Source organism: Copidosoma floridanum, unplaced genomic scaffold, assembly GCF_036245765.1.
Source record: "Copidosoma floridanum isolate Cflo_tuat_1 unplaced genomic scaffold, Cflo_Japanese_pri ptg000013l, whole genome shotgun sequence".
Taxonomy (NCBI): domain Eukaryota; kingdom Metazoa; phylum Arthropoda; class Insecta; order Hymenoptera; family Encyrtidae; genus Copidosoma; species Copidosoma floridanum.
The window spans coordinates 2,629,657-2,645,562 of NW_028321890.1; the positions used below are offsets into that span (position 1 = coordinate 2,629,657).

At 40.9% G+C, this 15,906-nt stretch overlaps 1 protein-coding gene across 2 annotated transcripts in view; it reads right to left on the reverse strand.

Moving 5' to 3' along the window:
* Window positions 1–15,906, reverse strand: part of Sdc (Syndecan) — a 304,458-nt gene that overhangs the window by 258,950 nt on the left and 29,602 nt on the right. The gene's annotated exons all lie outside the window — the stretch shown is intronic.

Genomic DNA, 15,906 nt, shown 5'->3' on the forward strand with positions numbered 1-15,906 from the left:
TTGAAGTTTTGTATTTTATAGTGGGATTGAATGTACAAAAACTTTTTGAAAATATCTAACTTCTTCATCACATCGATTATATGGCACCTATACTTTTTTATCTGATCATTTCTGCAAGTGGTGACGATTGATGTAAATACAAATAATACTTCTTGTATTATTAGGTCGATAGATGAAATATATCTTACGAGTTAAAACGAGTACTTAGTGAGATAACTCTAACATAAATATTTTTATTTTCCGTTCTTATTATTCAAATTATTATTTCAATAAATATCATACAAATTTTGACAAAGCATCTGCACGAGCATTTTAAGTCGAAATGTAATAGATGGATGCTTAATTAAGCTGCTTACTAGATTATGCCAAAGATATAAGATGCCTTTTTTTACGACTACTGTCAAAAAACATAACGTATGGTGAATCAAAGGATATGTGTTAGTTTTATTATACATACTGATCACATATCTTGCCAGATTCTATTTATTACTGGTGTGCGTTACGACCCTGCCAAAAGTATAAAGACGTCTTTTATGACGTCGTTTGTAACGTAACTAAAGACGAGTTTATATAAAAACGTCACAAAAATGTTTCTGAGGAGTCTCGGAGATGTCTGTAACGAAGTCTCAGATAACGTCACCAAAGATGTAGTTAACGATGTAGCTATTCTCTGGTAGATTAATTTATTATTAGAACGAAGTTCTGTATTGCGGGTTACGATGGGATATATACTTCCCGTATACTTCCCGTGTATAAGGACGGTTGGGAGCCCCAATCACATAACCAATAGGAAATTAGTGACAAATTTGGATATTAAAATTAGAACCCATTTTAAGTTTTACCGACACATAACACGCGACTTGTTTCATTTGTTTTTATAACGTTTTGTGACAATATATTTTGAATTTTTAGAGTTACAGCTCACGATATTTTTTTACAAATTAGTTCCTACGCATTTCATTACTTGTTTCTCCTTTTTATTAACCAAATAACATATGTTTTACTCAATAATCAGAACTTTTAGTAATCCATTAGAATTATAATTCAGTTAAAAAAATAAAAACTATTGCTTCCTGGCTCATTGGTTCCCAAGCATTTCATACATTACAAATGTACAGAAAAGACATATACTGCCGTAACCCGCAAAAAAATACATATTGAACTCATATGTATTTAGAAACCCTGTATTTTATAGTATACATGTAATTCCTACATGTATGCGAGAACTTCGTTCTTACTGGGCGACTCCGAGTCCCATACGTTTTTTTTTCTTTTACAAAGGATGGTTTGAAACCATTTATTAGCAATACAGGTGCTACCACTTGGATGGTAACGCTAAAACAGGGGGGAGGTTCAAATAGTTTTGGAAATTAGAAATTTTTTTTCATTAAAAGAGACAAAAAAAAATTTTTTTCGTAACGATCGAAAAATATTTAAACTCCCCCGCTTTAGTTCTACTATCTGGATGTTACTTTGCAAATTAAAAACCTAACGGAAGCATCGATGATAGCTTTATGTTTTTAGCTACGTCTGATGATAATGTTATCCGAGACTAAGGTGGCCAATAACCTCAATAACACTGAATAATGCAATGATCTTTTGACAGATAATTTATGAAGGTACAATAAGTCTTTTCCCAAAATTTCAGACCCCGTTACCACCCCAGTTTTTGAAAAAAAGCAACTTGAAAATAGACTATATAACGTAGCCTCTTATGAAGGGTCGTAAAATGTATGTCGTTAGTTACATGATATATCAGCAAAAGTACTGCAGTTTTTAATAAAAATGGGGGAGAAAATAAAATAAATCATAATCTTTCTAATGGTATTCAGCTGTTTGGATGTTACCATGCAATTTCTTGAGTTTTTTTTATGAAAATAGAGAATATCTGCAAGTCATTGGAAGTAGGGCGTCTGCTACATCGAAGAGCAGACGCAGCAGCCAGGTGCAGTAGCCAACTAAGAAATTCCACATCTAATTAGAAGCGGTGTTATAGTATTTAGACTCTTCTTGTAGATTCATAGTGAGGAGCTACCTTAAGGACGTCTTTTGAGATGTTTTTACTTTTGGTAGGAGAGTACTCAAAATTGTATGTACAAAGCGCTACAAAAATCGTTTATTAAATTGGTCACATACACATTTTTAAATCCTTACTTTTTCTAGTATAATCCTGAAAACTATATTCCATTAGAAAGGAGTCCTAAGTAAAGCATTGGTTATGTATTTTAAAGGTGTTGGTACTTAATGTGATCTGTGAATTAAATAAAACTGTCAGTGGTCTTTTTTCACTTTCTACTTGTCAATAGTTACATATGTTAGATTTATTCATTTAAATTGAGAGGAGTATGTTGGTAGAGTTATAAAAACAAATTGGATCCCTAAAATATAAGGCAAATGTAAAAAATATATTAAAATTAACAGCACACTTTTATCAAGTGTATAAGAACTATTCAGATAAATAAAAAATATTTGTATCTACGCCGAAATCTTAATATGCCAAAAATGTCGATGACAACTTCTGCATTTGTAAAAGCTCCAAGTATAAGTTCACATGAATATTAACTAACAGAGCCTGGCAAGTTATGTCATCAGTATATAATAATAAAGATATCGCACATCCTTTGATTCACCATACGTTATGTTTTTTGGTAGTAATTGTAAAATAATAAAGCACACTTTATATCATTAGCATAATCCAGTGAGCAGCTGAATTATGCATCCATCTATCCGACTTAATATGCTGATGCAGATGCTTTGTTAAAATTAAGTATAGTATTTATGTAAATAATAGTTTGTATAACATGAATGAAAACATTTTTAAATCGATTTAATGATTTTACAAGTCATAAGTTGTATCATTTAAAACTGTTTATAGTTTTCATTGTGTATAATATTGTAACAGTCAATACGATAAGCTGTTACATAGAGCTGAAGAAGGTTCAATCCCTCGCTATACTCCATGCGTCGCGCTATGTAGTTTGGTATGTCGCCTGTATTTCTTGCTCTCCTGTGATAACATAACCTTTTGTAGTTTTTACTTCGGTTATTAACTAATTTCTTCTCTTACTAGTACTCTCAAAATGTTGAATAAAATTAAATACGATCATTAGATATTTTTTCATCATTAAAATAATTTTCATCTAAAATTCATTGTTAATAATCGAGGTAAATGCCATAGAAGTGCTTAAAAAGACGACAGCCCATAAGATTACATGTAACAATTAGCTAAACATAAATATTAACTACCTGGTTTCTAGGGACCCTCGTGGCTTCAAATTTTCACAGTGTCGTTGTTATGACTTTATTTATTTGTAAACCAATTTTCATCTAATTGTCATTGTTAATTCGTTTACCGATAGAATCCCCTTGAGCGAAAGACATCGTGATTTTACGTTCTAATGTAAGTGATTTGTAATAAATTTAAAAATGTATTTTGTATTCTAACAAATCTTAATGCTAAGGTATATAGAAATGACCTTTATCAAAAGACGTTTCAAAAACAGAAAGGGAAAGTGCACAATTGAATAAACAAACATTATTTAATTTCTTTTTAATTTGCAGTATTTAACCATGAATAATTTGCTATTGATTACTATTAGTGAGAATGAATAGTTTTCGTGTAACTAAAATATTTTTTAACGTGTCAAACTTGCCTAACCTTTTACTTTTATTAAAGGTAGTTTTTATGAGGATACCATAACTCTTACAGTAAAAAAGTAACATGGAAAACATGTTTTCTTACAGCTGTAGAGTAAGGAGACAATGTCTACTATTTGAAGCTCATGGAAAAAAATAGGAGTTTGAAAACACTGTTTTGTATGTATGTACATCACGGTATGTACATATTATATATATACACATGTACACACACACACACACATATTGTCACGGACGTGGCTTGGTTCAGTCAAGCCCGCGTCCGTGTGTTGGCACACCGGCGTACAACTGACGACACAATGGCGCCTCTAAAGAGTGCAATTAATACAGCCGCTCTCGGTGGCGGTCGTGGCTGAGTGGTCGGAGTAACGTTTCGCAAATCCTTAGTTGATCCTGTTCGAGCCTCTGCTCCCTTTTTTTTGCGGAGTATTTCACTACAATATTTTGGACACTTTAATCCCTTTATTTAATGAATCGGAGTTACCTGCACCCCATCTACACGAGAATTCCCGAAGCTTGTTACGGAACCGAGTGATGATAGATGTGTTCAGCAAATTACCCACTCGACCGCGTTGGGTGAAATTCTAATTCTACATCCCACCTTCTGACACCAAATTAAACTTGTTACGAAACAAGCTTTGGAGATTCTCGTGTAGGTGGGGATCAGGTAATTCCGATTTATTAAATAAATTTATTAAAGAGTCTGAAATGTTGTAGTGAGTAGCTCACCCAAATAGGCGGAGCAGGGGCTCAAATCCGATCAACTAAGGATTCGCGAAACTTTACGCTGACCGCTCAGCCACGACCGCCATCGAAAGCTATTATGTCATCAGTTGTACGCTGGTGTGCCAACACACGGACGCTGGCTTGACTGAACCAAACCGCGTCCGTGACGACGTATACGTATGTGTGTGTGTGTGTGTGTACGTGTGTGCGTACACGTGCGTGTGTGTGTGCAATCATATAATAAAACTCCCCAGTCCCCACTAGGCTCAAATGATGATTAACCAATGACGAGTAGTCTCAATATTGTCTCTTCGCTCCCTCAAAGCTCACTAGGAGGCCCTTTTCCCCATTTGAAGGATACATGTAGATTTGATGTATGCACCCTGAGATAGGGCTGAAAGAGTCCTGTGATTCGTCAAAACTTTTCGATTCAGCAATCTTATAGGTAAGAAAGTAATTTTCCCTTAGTATAAAAATGATAATGAAGGCAGCACAGTCAAAGTAAGTGAATTAGACCTCTGATTAATAAGACAAGTTGGAAATCGCAGGTAAGAGGGTATTACAGCCTCATCTCAAAAATGCATGTAAATTTCCAAGTGTACTTTCCACGTAGACTTCCATGTGCGTTTGATGGGCATTCTTGATGTAATTACATGGATTTTACGTGGTAATCTAAGTATGCAGATAACAAATATATAGTGCTGCCAGGCTGGCCAGTGCCAAACTATCCACTTTTATTAAATCATTCAATTATTTTAAAACAACTTTTTAAGCTGACACCGTCCCTAACGTTGAGCTCGCATTTTTCTCATACGCTTATATGATACTTATTCTTAGTTGCATATATGATACTCATAATATATATCTAAAATAAAGCTTATAAGATATCCTGTAGTACCGCTTTATTTTGAATAAGGTAGTATTACAATTAAATTTTTTTTTTAATTTTTCAACCTCATATGCATCGGGACTACGAAAATTTTTGAAAATGGAAAAAAACATCATCTATTAATTATTTTTGTTGTAGTTACGGGGATGTTGTTTAATTTATCGCCACAACCCCTTTACATATATTATCTAGAGCTGTTTTATTCCTACAATAAAATGTGTGAGGTCATTAGAAATATAATATGGCGGTTGTTACAGTATGACAAACGAGCTTCTTCTTCATGTTCTCTCAAAATTTATGTTTTAAATAAATGGGTTTAATACGTGTTATATTTAATAAATATAATAAGCGAAACGCCAATTCCCATTTAATACGGGGCTCAATACAAAACGGCGAATTACATATGTTTTTGCTACTCCCATGCTATGGGTGTCAAATAATAAGGCTTAAAAAATAGAGTACACATAACTAAGTGGATTAAAGATTTTTTTGTGACGTTGAAAGAGGGGCTTACAAATATGGTTTAATATTACATAAAACTCATGAATAAATTTATTACTTTATTCCCAAATAAATAATAACGAACGGTCATGACGTTTTGTACCCTAATTTTTTCACATGGTGTGTATGACATATATGATGTATCATAACAATTAATACTGATTTCCTTACTATAACAAGTTAAGTGAAAAAAAGGGGTTGTATCTCATAAAATATAAGGATTTGTCGTAAGTTATAAAATAGTTTTTACAACTTTGTTGTGCAATAAAATACATTTTAAAAACCACGTTATTTAATTATAACGGTATGTTTTGAAGACATACGCGGTAATGTAAGTCAAAACCACTTGGCTTATAACGTAAGACCACATGGTTTTGTTTGTTTAATACAGTTTTTTCTGACAACCAATAATTTAAAATGTTTGGTACTGGGCATAAATACATTACATCGAACACTTTAACGAGTACGCAAATCTTGGCGATGTCTTCTGTAAGAACTATTGCATATGTATCTTCAATTTGTTGTACTCATTGTATATCTTCATATAACTTATTAATTCATGATCTACAGTGAAAGTAACTATTTGAATACATTCGCCATTTTTAATTTTCGCCATTTAGGTTATGAACTGCCGCAGCCGCCACGTGCCCGCGCCGCATGCCACTCTGTATTGGTACGCGCCACATACGTTAAACGGAGTATACATCGAACTCTCTGTCGTTTACAGGGAGGACCGCACTACGTCTTTGCTCGCGACGCAGCGATCACTCGGGAACGTCATCGCCCGATTCTCGCAGACCGCCATTGACATCCAGGATAATCAGTGGACCCTAGGTCTTGTCGAAGCTCGGCTCGAGCTTCTTGACGAGTATTGGCGTGACTTCCAGGCTAACCATGTAGCCCTGCTGGAAGCGGCCACAACCGCCACGGCCGATGCTGCGGGTAACGTGTACGCCTCAGCTGAGACCGACTATATTGCTGCACAGTCCTGCATCTACGACCACCACAGCCGTCTACAGCCGAAGCCACCTAATTTCCCGGCTCTTTCAACCGATCTCACTCAGCGTCGTGGGCCAAGACTGTCGTCCATCAACATCCCTCAGTTTTCTGGTCGGCGGGAGGACTGGGAGTCCTTCCGCGACCTGTTCAAAGCCCTGGTCCACAACGAGCCTCAACTGACCGACGTCGAGCGCTTCTACTATTTAAAGTCGCTCGTTCAAGGCGACGCCAAGGCTGCTCTCGACACCGTTCAGACTGTTGGCACCAACTACAGCATTGCATGGAGCCTCCTTGAGACGCGGTATGAGCACCGCCGGTTGCTTGTGCTCGATCATCTCTTGGCGTTGCGCAGCATCAAATCCATGCGGGAAGAGTCCGCTGAAGGTCTACAGACACTTCTGGACACCCTCGAGCGCCATCGAGACCAACTCCGTGCTCTAGGTCGCCCTATAGACCACTGGGACGATTGGTTCGTCTCACTCGCCGCCACGAGCTTGGATCCATCGACTAGACGGGCCTGGGAGGATGAGTTGGAGAAGCTTGAGGCATCCAGCCCGGAAATTAACATAGCCACGTTTTCTGTCTTGGCGTCTTTCCTTCGTCGCGAGTGTCGCGCTCTCCGCTCTGTTGAAGCTTCTCGCGTAACACGCGCTCCTGTGCCCTCCAGCTCACGTACTACGGCACCCTCGTCAACCATCCAGAGCTTACGCACCCTTGCAGCTCAAGAAAGCTCGCTTACCTGCCCTACCTGTCATGGTGCTCACTATCTGGGCCACTACAGCGAGTTTCAGGGCTTAAACGCGACGGCCAATAAGAACGTCGTGTTCCGCAAAAGGCTCTGTTTCAATTGCTTGAAGCGGGGGCATTCCGTCAAAGATTGTCCGTCCAAATCCGTCTGCCAACACTGCCGCGCCACCCACCACGCCTTCTGCATGACGGGCAGAAGCGTCACGCGGAGCGCCAGAGAGATACTACCCCAGCGAGGCACGCCAAACGCAAGGACAAGGCTCGCTCCGAAGCCGGCGATGGCAACCTGAAGCCCCAACAATGACTAGCGGTGCTCCCAATCGCCCTTGTTCAGCTCAGTGGCCACACCGGGTGCACAGTAATTATCAGAGCGCTCCTTGATCCGTGTTCTGAGGTCACCGTAGTGTCAGCGCGAGTGTCCCGCCGACTTGAGGCGCCAATGGAGACGTATACCATCAGCCTCTCCGGACTCGGGGGCCATCCTATTGTCCGGTCAACGGTGAGAGCGCAGCTCAACCTCGTGCCACGAGACAACACTACTTTGATCACGATGTCAGCCCTGTGTCTGAATCGCCTCGGGCTCTACACCCCTGCAATGTCTTTGGATCCATCAGTCCGGCAGCTTTGGGAATCCATTGACCTCGCAGATCTCACCTTCGATCAGCCGAGCGAGGTTGAACTTCTCCTCGGCGCTGACGTTTATCCTCGTCTGCTCAAACCCGAGTCCATGTAGCATGGTGAGATCTTTGGTCAGCGCACAGTCGTGGGCTGGGTTCTCACGGGCCGGGCGCCCGGACGCTCATCAAGCTCCGTTCTCTCCTGCTCAACCCTACGAGACGAAGCTGCCCCAGCCTGGCATCAGGAACTTGTCTCCCTACTGCAACGCTTTTGGGAGATCGAGGACCTCCCACAGGCACGCCGTCAGGCGTCCGCTGACATTGAATGCGAGCGGACTTTCTCCGACCATCGGCGCGACGAGGATGGTCACTACATAGTGAGGCTTCCCTCGAAGCAGGACGCCCTCCATCTCCTCGGCGACAGTCTACAGAGTGCCCGAGCATCCTTGAGGTCCCTGCAAGCTCGCCTTCATCGGAACCCAGATATGGCCATCGAGTACTCTCGATTCATGGACGAGTACGTCGCGCTGGGCCATATGAGGCCATTGTCCGATGCTCTGGTCTCCGCGCCGACTCGTCCCGTGTACTACATCTCGCACCATGGCATCTGGCAGCACGGGGATCGAGGATTAAGGCTGCGCGTCGTCTTTAATGCCTCGCACGCGACCTCGAGTGGCTACAGTCTCAACGATGCCCTGCACACCGGGCCGAGGCTCCAGGCAGCCTTGCCAACGGTCCTGCTACGCTGGCGTCGACATCGCTTCGCGTTCTGCACCGACGCCCGGATGATGTTTCGCCAGATTCAAGTTAACCCTCAAGACGTTGACCTGCAACGCATCGTGTGGAGCCCCGACCCAAGCATTCCGCCAACACACTATCAGCTGCTCACAGTCACTTACGGCGTTTCTTGCTCGCCTTACTTGTCACTGCGGATCATCCAGCAATTGTGCGAGGATGAAGGCCACAGGTGGCCTGGAGCTGCAACTGCTGCCATGCGTGATCTCTATGCAGATGACATCCTATCCGGCGCTGACAACCTCGATGCCGCACGTGAACTCCGAAACCAGCTTATCTGCCTGTTGCAAGCTGGAGGGTTTCCGTTGAGGAAATGGGTAGCAAACGTGCCTGAGCTTTTAGACGACCTCCCAGAAGAAGAGCGCCTTCGCTCCACTTGGCAAGAGCTAGCCACTGATGGCTTTGTGAGTGAACTCGGTGTTAGCTGGGATCCAGCCTCAGACCATTTCCGTCTTACTCCTCCCCGAGTTCAGGCTCAAGACACGAAGCGGACAATTCTTGCCGCTCTGGCACGGCTTTTTGATCCGTGTGGCTGGCTGGCCCCTACCATCCTGAACGCCAAGTTTCTGCTCCACGATTTATGGCGCGCTGGACTCGACTGGAATGAGGTCGTGCCACCGTCAATGGCCCGCCGGTGGTCAGCTTTCGCCTCCGAGCTTCAGGCGATCCACGGGTTTGCTATCCCACGCTGGATTGGATGGTCGCCCAATTTGGATCTGCAGCTCCATACCTTCTCCGATGCAAGCCGCCGCGCCATGGCAGCTGTAACTTTTTCTCGACTTACCGACTCTACAGGCTTAGTGCACTGACACATTCTTTTGGCTAAAACCAAGCTCGTTCCAATCCCAACTCTAAAGCCAGCTTCTTCGCCCCAGCCTCGGATGACGATACCTCGTCTTGAGCTCCGAGCCGCACTACTCGCAGCCAAGCTGCTTCAATTGACATTAACGGAGCTCGGTGTCCCTATCGAAAACTGCCGTGCGTGGACTGACTCCCAAATTGTCCTGCGCTGTCTTCATTCCGTGGAGCCCACAGGGAATGCCTTGGTCGACAACTATGTTGCCCACATCCAGGAGCTACTACCGTCTAACATCTGGCGCTACGTGCCAACCTCATCAAATCCAGCTGATGTCGCGTCCCGCGGCGCTGATGCCGGCCAACTTCATGTACAGAGCTCGTGGTGGCATGGTCCAGCCTGGCTGTCGAATGGCCCGGAGTGTTGGCCGCAAGAGGATTTGGTTACACAGCCATCGATGCCTGTAACCTGCTGCGTCGTCCAGCGGCCCGAAGCCCATCTGCTCGATCGATTCTCCGACCTTGGTACCTTGCTCCGGGTTCTTGCCCGTTCGCGCCGATGGGTTCGTGCTCGCCTCGGTCGGACACATGACCGGCCAGTGACGCCCTTCTTGACCGCGATCGAGCTGAGAGATGCGTTCGTCTAAGTCAAGAGCGCGCCTTCGCGAGGGAGCTTTCACTCCTTTGACTCGGGCGTCCCCTCCCGAAGAATCATCCACTAGCTTCCGTTGCTGCGTTTATCCACACTGATGGAGTCCTCCGGGTTGGCGGGCGGATTCAGCACTCTGCGCTGACCTACGATGAGCAGCATCCTCCGATCATCCACGGCTCCTGCAACCTATCTCGCCTCGTCTTGTCCTGGGTGCATTCTCGCGCGTTGCATGGAGGTTTCAGGGTCACCAGCGCTTACGTTGCAAGACGCGCCTGGATCGTTGGTGGTACCCGTCGAATCAAGACTTTTTTGTGGCATTGTCTCCTTTGCGCTCGCTTGCGAGTACGGCCTGCGTCTCAACAGATGGCCCCCCCTTCCTCGGTCCAGGGTCACACCCTTTCGCGCCTTCGGTCGTACTAGAGTTGACGATGCAGGTCCCTTTGACATCCTCGCCACCAGAGGACGAGGGATCCACACTTCAAAGGGGTACATCGCCCTCTAAGTGTGCTTGACCACGAAGGCCGTGCACCTCGAGTTGGTTGGAGATCTCTCTGCTGCCTCGTTCTTGGCTGCTCTCACGCGCTTCTCTGGTTGCCAAGGCCATCCATCCGAGCTATGGAGCGACAACGCTACCTGTTTTCGTCGAGCTGACCACGAATTCCGGGAAGCACTGCAGCAGGTTGAGCTGGAGGGCGAGCTCATCACTGGGACCCTGGCTAACCAAGGTATCGATTGGCGCTTCATTCCGCCTGGAGCTCCTCACTTTGGCGGTCTCTGGGAGGCCAGCGTTAAGTCCGTCAAGGGACACCTCCGACGTGTCATTGGTAGCCGACACCTCACTTACGAGGAGCTATCAACAGTGTTAGTTCGCATCGAAATGGTGCTTAATAGTCGACCCTTGGTCCCACTCTCTGGAGAAGCCGATGACCTCGAAGTGCTTACGCCCGGCCATTTTATTACCGGAGCCCCTCTAAACTCTATCATCGAGGCCCCTCCTGCAGAGCAGTGCCCCGACAGGCTTGCCCATTGGGAGCTTGTGCGCAGCCTTCGAGCTCAGTTTTGGACGCACTGGAGCCGGGAATACCTTAACACCCTCCAGCAGCGCCCTAAGTGGGCCACGCCACGCCGAAATTTCGCCGTTGGAGACGTCGTAGCTGTCCTCGATCCTACCTTTCTTTCCGTGGTCGGCCGCTGCTCTCTTGGACGGATCCTCCGTGTGCACCCGGGCCACGACGGGCTAGTTCGAGCCGCCGTCATCAGAACCTCCACTGGCGAATACCTCCGACCAGTCACCAAGCTCGCACTCCTGCCGGTCGAGACCACGAGTGGGCGTCCTTCATTACCCGTCCACAGTGGTCCAGATGACACGCGTACGGCGGGCGGGACTACTGTTTTGTTCCAGGAACAAGGTGGGCGGGATGTTTAACCCCCGTCCGGACCACTGTCTTGCCAGTATTTGAATTGCCCGGTCTCACCAACCAATCGCCCGTCCTGCATTTGGAGAGGTATCTAGCGGGAGCAGGGTGTGTGGCGCCCTCCGAGCGGTGGGCGCGTCTGGAGTCAGTCGTCTTTGAAGAGTCAACACGGCATCATCGTTTTTTCCTCTCCTACGTCTTGTCTCGTCTACACAGTGTTCTTTCGCTTGACACTCTACTTGTACCGAAATAAATAAACTGACTTTAGAAAGAAAACACACAAGGGCGAGTGAAGTTGATTTATCCGCCCAACACTTAATATACAGAAAAGCTACTTCTAAAAAAATAATTTTTTAGTTTTTCCAAACATATTATATAATTAAATGTATTATTTATAAATCTATTTAATAAAAAAAATATTTTAAAATAAATCATTTAATGCATAGTAATTAAATGTTTCATTAAAAATGAAGTGCGAGCCAGAATATAAAAACTAAGAGGTATCCCTCTAACAATGGTATCTCGTTACTAAGTGACTCGAAGAATAACGAAGTGCCTTGTACAACATTGTTCTCAAATAATGTTGTTTTTTATCTGCTTCGTCGTTATCATCCAACTTATAAATTTACCATCCAATAACCCAAAAACTGCGTAAGTTTTTTTCACTCTGCATTTGGTATTCCAACCGTCGGGCTGCTAGCAAAACTATTGATGAAACCTCTTTGAAAAAATATGAATAATTATAAAAAAATCAATTGACGGAAATACGTGTTTACTAATCATTTACACTAAAATTTAAAAACTTTAACAATAAAATGCGTTTCTCCTCGTTGCTTGATTTAGATTTATCCTTGAACAGAATTTCCAGTTGCCATGCAACACAGCCAGATTTCTTATATTAGAATTTTTTGCTGGAAAGAATGTGCACCTTAACCCAGTCACCATAATTTTTTGGACAACTAGATTTGGAGCTTCACTACGTAATTTTAATTACCTAAGTATATTGGCAGCTGTTTTACCCCTTTTATTACCCTACTTATTTGGGATCTTCAATTCAGATGTGTGAGTTTTAACCATTTACTAGAATATATTATCAAATGCAGAAATAGATACTTATGTATTGACCTATGAAAAATTTAAGGGAGTTCTATCGGTTACAGAATTAGGAATGAGAAATCGATGAAAATTTATTTACAAATGAATAAAGGCACAAAAATGGCACTATCAAAATTCGAAGGCATGAGGATGCCTCGGAGCCGAGTAATTAATATTTATATTAGGCTAGTTCTTACATGTAGACTTATGGGCTATCATCTTTTTGAGCACTTCTATTGCATTTATTTTATCTATTAACTATGAATATTTAGTGAAAATTTTACCAATGATAAAAAAGTATCTAATTATTATACTTAATTTTATTGAACTTCTCGAGGGTACTAGTGACAAAAGAAATTAATTAATAAGGAAGGTAAAAACTACAAAAGGTTATGTTTACACAGGAGAGCTAGAAAAACAGACAATATACCAAACTATAAAGAGCCCTACAGGGACTGTAGCAAGGAATTAAACCTCCTTAAAAAAAGCATAAGTAATTCAAAAATTTTGTATTAGATATAAGTTATATAATAATAGCTCATAAATGGCTTGCTAATTAGCATTTGAATTGACTGAAAGTATTGGCGTTGTAAGTATAACTTAAAAATAGTCTTTAAATTCAATTCCCGGAGATAAAAAAAAACTCATCACTCTTCAAAGATAATACTAACTTTTAACTTAAGGGAATTGATGCATAGTTTTATTTCAAATTTTTTTAGTAAGATATTGTTCTCACGATAAACATTTTTATTGATTTATGAATGAGCCTACTTGTTATATTTGCATTATTTCTTTTCTGGGCATGTATTGTGTTATACATTATTTTTTTTGGTTTCAATGATAAAAATAATAATTTATGATAAACGATGTAATGAACATTAAGTTTTTATTAAAACTGAAAACAAAAATAAAATAGTTAAAAACATTTAAGCTGACCGTCAAACAATTGCTTGAAAATTTTTATTAAGTTAATAAAATACAACTCCCAGAAGCACGAAAAAATACAAGTCCCAAAGGAAAAAATCCAAAATTTTTACTGTAAAAAGTTTTCCTTATAGCGAATTCTAAGTTAATTAAAACAATTGTTACGTACGATATGCTGGGCATATCATACTGACTCACCCTAGTAACAACAAGCCTACGCTAGTAAAGGACACCAATAGGAGGAACGAGCTTATATAAGGCCCTGCGAGACACGAATCGGAGCACTCGAGCGTCTCTTAGGCAAGAGACCGAACGATGAGTAGAAAACACCGCGCGAAACACACACACTCCTCTGCCTTCAAGAAGCTAGTAAATAATTGACCAACGAGTTAAGTTCTTTTCGTGACGCACCTCCTTACCAGCTTCTTAATCCTATGTAACACAATAGAGAAAAGTATTTTTCGAATGCAAATTATGTATGATTAAAAGTTTAGTTTTTATCATTTGGACTTGTAATTTTTTTGAACGAGTCGGGCTTGTGCTGTTTCTTGATGGCGAAACTTGTCAACTTTTTTTATCAAAATCAAAAAAACCAACCTTTTATGGTATTTATAGTAGACTTCAAATAATTTAAAGTGTGTATTCTTTATAATTTCAAAATCATAATGTCTTAATCAGAATCGTAAAACTGTTTTTTCGTGATTCTGAAAGTTGTATATTTTTCAGAATAAAATCCCAAAAAATATAAACTTTATTATTTATAATCGTCTTAACATATCTTAAAATAAGAATTTCGTGTACTACAAATATCATTTTTTTTTTAAAACTTGAAACTCTTTGCACCTGCGGCACTTTAAATTTTTCAAAAAATTTAAACTTTTTTTATCATGTCTTCTAATTTTCTCATTTTCTAAGACTTGTAATTTTATGCACTCGTGGAACTCTTTTTTGTGATCGAGGAACTTGTGAACTTTTCAGAAATAAAACCGAAAAAATCACACTTTTGAATCTTTGTAATATATATTAAATGCCTAAAAACGCATATTGTGTTTCCTGAAAATTTGTATTTTTTGATCACAGCTTGTAACTTTTTGCACTCACAGGGACTTGTATTTCTTCATAATCACAGAACTTTAAATTTTCACCATTTATAACCTTAATTTAATTACACATTAAAAGTATTTGTTAGTAATTCAAAATAGCTAAGAAACACAATGTTTTTATAACGCAAAAATTAACTGTTTCAATTGGGACTTACGTTTTTTTTTAATAATAAGATACTATGACTTTTTTTTAAATATTAATTTTATGGTATTAATATCAACTTACTTATTTGCTCCAAATTGTTTGATACAAATAAATTATAATTAAGAGTACAAAAAAGTTAGAAAGAAAAAAAATTTCATGTAAAAAAAATCTGCTGACAGTTTGGCATCTTCAGCTAATTTATCAGCTGATTTTTTCTAACAGATAGCTTAATTTCATATATTCTATTTCAATTGATAACTCATAGCTTACTAAATTGTTTTTTTTTTCGCTGTAATGGAACTTGCGATTTGTAAAGTAGGAAAAAAAATTAATCGTATGGACCGTATTTTTAAATGACGAATTCCTTGAAATGCAAAAATTTCACTATGGAAATCTTAATCTTTTGCGGTAGGAACTTTTTTTTTTCGTGATGTTAGGACTGTTGTTTTTTTCTTCGCACCAACGATACTTATAATTATTAAATGCAAGTAAGCATGACTTTTTTAACCATTTCAATCAACGTAAAACTCCTTAAACCGTAAAAAATTTTGGAATGAAAACTAAAATTTTATTTGGCTGAAATTTATATTTTTTCGCTCCAACGGAATACGTATTTGCCAAAATTAAAAAAAATAGTATATTTCGACACTAATAAAGAAAATATAACTTACCTTTTTATTATTGACCTTACTGTTACCAGAGATAAGTAGGGAGATTGCCAGCGCCTATGGTAGAGAGTGTGTCGCTTACTTTCCACTGTTTTGAGCGCCCCGTCGCGGCAAATCAGCCGAACTATACGCACGTTCCAGCAGCGGAGGAGAAGACCAAATTGTGCGTACGATAGGT